The sequence below is a fragment of the Xyrauchen texanus genome, chromosome 2 (assembly GCF_025860055.1).
Source record: "Xyrauchen texanus isolate HMW12.3.18 chromosome 2, RBS_HiC_50CHRs, whole genome shotgun sequence".
Taxonomy (NCBI): Eukaryota; Metazoa; Chordata; class Actinopteri; order Cypriniformes; family Catostomidae; genus Xyrauchen; species Xyrauchen texanus.
In genome coordinates this window covers 16,594,673-16,600,300 of record NC_068277.1, presented here as the reverse complement: position 1 = coordinate 16,600,300, position 5,628 = coordinate 16,594,673, and positions in this window count along the sequence as shown.

Here is a 5,628-nt window from a genome sequence, read left to right as displayed (position 1 = left end):
GGAAGTGAACTCTTAACTCCAGCTTTCAGTCTTTTATTATTTCATTTCTTTTCCATTTTCTGTCTTTCTTGCTTTTCTCTTCAATCTCTTATTATACTGCACATTTCTAACCTTGTAGAGAGCAGCCCTTGAAAAAAAGACATTGTGGTGACATGTAGAGGACAAAAAAGTAAAAAATCTATTTGATAAAAGTTTAACATGGCTCCTAAATATTGTAAGTCTTCTTTGGGGCTTTTGTTAGATTGTTGGAAAATTCAGATTTTCATATAGAGCTCAGAAAGTAAGGGGAAAAGAATTGGCATTGAAGTCAAGAGTGCTCTGGTGCATGCCTTGTCTTTGACCTCAGTTCAGCCATGTCAACTCTTGATTTATCAAGAGAAAGATTTATCATATTAATGTGAGTATAGGATATTGGTCTTGGCAGACTAGATCTGGCACAGTGCTACGGAGAAGAACAGGGCGTCTGCTAGAACATACACAGACATACTGAGTTAAACATGTTGACATGCTGCGGCACAATTAGACAAAATGCAAGACATGCTGCATCGAGCATGTAAGACGTGCTGCTGCACAAATAGACATACAGTACATACAATCCCCATGTAGCAAATCGGTGAACAAATCAAGTCCCCATGATGACAACATGCTGGAAAGAGACACAGGCATCATCACGATGGGATGTGGCAGGTGCTAAGAGCCTTCAACATAGAGGAAAGACTAGTTTTGCTGATCCAAGCACTGTTTAAGAATGCAAGCAGCGACATCGTCCCGAACAACCAGTTGGGGGATTTCTTCAAAACTACGTTGTCCGCAAAAGATATATATTATCCCCCACCTTTTTCAACCAGTTTCTAGAAAACATCATGCAGGAAACCATGCATGACCACCATACCTCTATCTCTATTGGTGGCAGGCTCATCTGCAACTTGTGTTTCCCTGATGGCATTGACCTTATGGGCGAAAGCAACAACAAACTGCAAGATCTGACAGCATATCTTGTTAAGAGAGCAGAAGTTAGTCATGGAAGTTAGCTCGGAGAAATCCAAAGTAATGGTCAAAATCACAACCAACACCCAGGAGTGGTGTGTTCATTAGGGCAATATGGGCGACGCACTGCCAAACGGGAAAAGGAAGGATTTTTTTTCTAACCAATTCTATCACGACCACAGTCGTTATCAGTGTTCTAATCTAGACGTCTGATCTGCCAATCAGGCTAAAGTCGTGCTTAAAATGGCCCCGCCACTTTTGGGGCAATTTCAGTCAGGTTGAAAATCGCCCCAGAAGTCTCTCATAGACTCTCATGTAAAATATTTTTTTTTCAAATATCAGAGCATTCAATACAATCTCTATGGGTTCCGGGAGGGATTGCACTTACGCGCTTTCGTCATACATAACGTAACCATGAACGTAACTAAGAAAAGAGCGGTTAGCAGCGTCAATCAATTCACGTACTACTGTCAAGATGGCTAGCGTTCAGTGAATCTCGATTGTCTCTTTGAAAGAAGTTCCTTTTGTCGGCGAACGAATCAAGTTAAATTGTCAACGAAACAATTAGGACCTCCCATACCAAATTTAATCATTCAACAGGTTTCTACTAAAGGGGGAAATCCTTCACTCCAGGATTTTCCAAAAATGGGTACGAATGAAAAACCTGGCTAGCAGGCTGCGACGTAGCCAATGCAGTCTTCTGCTACCCCTGCCTCTTTCACCCTGAAGGCGGCACGGCAGACAGCACCGCTTTTGACAGTGACAGGTGTAACAGACATGCACCATCTTTCAGAAAAGATAAAGAAACATGAGCTGTCAAAGACCCACAATGATAGCTGTTTGAGATTGTCTGCTTTGGGGAGAGTGAACATTGCCACACGTTTCTACACAAACACTGCTGGTGCTTGTGCTGAGGTACATCGATAGCAACCATAAAGTGCAGGAACGCTTTTTTTTAGTTTCTTCCCAGTGTGTTTTAGGAGAGACTGAACGGTCTTTTTGCCGACGACGAGAAATTTAAACTCATTGCGCAAGCTTACGATGGAGCCAGTGTGATGAGGGGAGAGAAGGCTGGTGTGCAGCATAAGGTGCGTGAGCATTTTAAGAATGCCCATTATGTTTATTGCTATGCGCATCTGCTGAATTTGATCATGCAGTAAGCTACTTCTCTTATCAAAAAACTTAATATTTTCTTTTCCGATCTGAGCGGGATTGCAACTTTTTTTTCCGGTCACCCAAACGGGATCAGCATTCTTGATCAGACTGTTGCACGAAGACTGCCCAGAACTTCATCCACACGGTGGAACTTTAACAGCAGAGTCAATAACACTGTCTACGAGAATCGAGACGACCTCATACAAAGTTTTGAAGCCATCAGGACGGCTTCATTGGGTTAATTTGACCAGCCCACCGTGAGAGAGGCATATGGCTACGTGAGGATGCTACATGACGATTTCATTTTTTTCATGTGGCTTTTTCACAAAATCATGCCCCACGTCGTTAATCTGTACCAGCAGCTCCAGAACAAGGACATCGATGCTGTCTTCATCAAACGTGCCCTCGGCAGCTTCAGAAACAGTGTGCAGGCCATAAGGTATGATTAAACAATATAATTTGATCGTTCTCAAAGCAGAGCTTTGTCATTTGAAAATGTTTGCATGAAAGGAGACTGCATTTGTGTTATAAATTACATTATTCTCATTATATATGGCCAGTGGTGTAATCTAGCTTACTTTATAAACTGTATACTGTGCTGAACATCCAGGTGAGACTCAAAGGCTAACTTAAACACTAAAGACTTTATGCATCCCTGCCCATTTTAAGTGGAACTGAAATCTTTGTACTATACGTGGATAAATTGCATATACCTGAATGCACTGGCCATGCTTTCAATGGAGAGGGAACTCGTCCTCAACATGCCTGATTTCCTGATTAACACACACACACAAACCAAATCATTGAAAAGTTGATGGTGTTTTAAATAGTTATTTTTCATTCATTCCAACAACAAAAAAAAAAAAGTAAAAAAGAAAAATCTGTTCATTTTTACAAATCTATACAATTGGCCAGAATATGGTTGTTCATATTTACAAAGCCATACAAATAGCTGTTTACCTTTCTAGAAATTATTTTCAAATGCTGTTTTCAGGCAAAATGTCTATCACTGTTCATTTTCACAAATCTATACAAGAGGGCAGAATATGGAAGTCTATACAAATTGCTTATTACCAATAATTTGCATCAATGTTTTCAGTAGTCTCTATCAAAAGCTCCTGCTCGCTTGTTGTGAATTATGCTCTGGTGCACATATTTCAAATTCAACCATGAGGCCTAAGTAATTAATGTGTATATCAGAATTCTTTAGTTAAACTTGGCAGCACTTCATCATTCTGGTTTGGTCTTCAATGTGTAAAGCCAAGATGCACAGACCACATTAGGTCAAGCTTCAGTTGTTCATTCACTTCTTTGGGACAACGTTACTTTGCTTTTATTAAGTAGCACATTGGTGATATCCTACATTCCAGAAAATGTAGTTCTAAAGATCCACTTCTCTCAACAATTTGTCTACTTGTATTTTCAACTGATATTTCATTTGTTTATGGAAATGCATTGTTGAGGAATGTGAAATAACACTCTTGATTATTTGTACTGTGATAACTTATTTTGCTTTTGTAAGCCAATACTTTTGAGATCAGTTAATAAATGCTTCTGGTATTGACTTATATGCTGCCCCTGTCTTTATGTTGTTGCTGGACATGTCTTTTTGAAAATGTGTCCTGTTTAGCTATTTTACATCACACAAAATTGGATTAATGTAAGTAATGAATAAGTGGAATAATTAATTGCGGAGCCATGTCATTTTTGCTTATGAAGGCTCCTTGATGCTAATTTCTTACATAGCTTTCCACCTGTAACTTATGTATCTAGAGGGAAAATCGGTACCCATTGAATGGGTCACCTTAATCATTATCAGAAAAATTGCCCCCCCAGAGAATTTTTTCACGAGCCGCCACTGCCAACACCTGTGCAAACGTCTACACATATGTGAGTGGTCAAGAACAAAGTGACAAGCTTCAAGTACATGGGAGTGACCCTGTCTAAAGAAGGCACCTGCACAGCAGAAAAAAAAATTGAATTGGCACGGCAACAGCAGCAATGGCCTGTCTGGACAGGGTATGGAAAAACAAATCCATCAGCTTCAATTCATCTACCAAACACAAGCTCTTCAAGTCACTTGTTGTCTCTATCCTGCTTAAAGGTTGTGAAACATGGACCCTCCTGGCAGAAACCAGAAAGATAATCCAGGCTTTTGAGGACAAGTGCCTGAAAAAGCTACTCTGCATCTCATACCTTGAGCGGAAGACCAATTAATATGTGTGGAACAAAGTAAACACTCTGGTTGGACTGCAAGAATCACTTCTAGCCACTGTGAAGAGATGAAATCTGGCATGGTTTGGCCATGTCACCTGCCATAATAACCTGCCAAAGACTATTCTTCAGGGTACACTGGAAGGGAGTCAATGACGTAGAAGACCAAGAAAAACTTGGATGGACAACATCAAGGAATGGACGTCAATAACCATGCCATAGCTTCTGGCAACATCCTCCAACAAAATGCAAGTGGAGAATAGTCTCAGCTGCGGCATCCATTGATGATGTCATGACCCCTTTAAAGCAAAATAGTAATCTGATGAAAAAAAAAGGTTAATAAGCGAATATTTTGGTAATAAGTGGAAAAATATTGTTAAAATCCCAACCTTTAACCACCATGCCATACCAATCCAGTCATTAAGTGAAAATTATCAACAAAAACTTGTAAGCTGTAACAGCATTTTTTTGACATACCAAGTAAATGAAATTCTATCAGAGGGAAATGTTATTGTTCTGAGGTTGCTCTTTCAGAGCTCAGGAGACTTCTGAAATTGGAATTCTCAGTTATGTGTCATTTAAGATTAAACTTTGTTTCAGATGTTTCTCCTAAAATCCTTGCAGAGACTTAATGAGACAGTGGTTGACGGTACGAGTATAGCTCTAGTAGTTGTAGACTACAACTTTTGCTTTAGGCACAGATTTATCTGTACAAAGAATGACTGAACTCATGATATGTGTAAATAAAATCACATTTTATACATTGTATTATTTTCTGAACAGACAGTTGTATGTTACAGCTAATATGTTTCCAAATATGGAAAGTGTACTTAGCTCTTCCTGTCAGTTTGGAGTGTGAGTGTTTGTAGTTCACAGAGGACTATGTGTCATGTGTATCTTTTATCTGTCATACAGCCCTGTGGACAGTGGATTACAGCTTTGAGATCTGCCAGCATTTTTACTGTCTCTCTTTTAAGGCTCAAGCATTTCTGATTTTCTGCCACCTCCCAAAATGTATACATGTATTTATCCTCTCTCTCGCTCTCTCTCTCGCTCTCTCTCTCTCTCTGGAATCAGAAGATATATGCAGCTGTCTTCCTCTGATTATAGTGATCCAGTGGAACGGAGAGATATCTGGAGGGATGAAGAGAAGGGGGATGAGGGAGGAGGGAGAGATTTGTCAGTGTGTGAAAAACATCAGACCCAGAGTGTCTTCATGTGCACTCAGTGTCCAAAAGTGGACAAGACGAACAAAAAATTGTGGGGACGAGG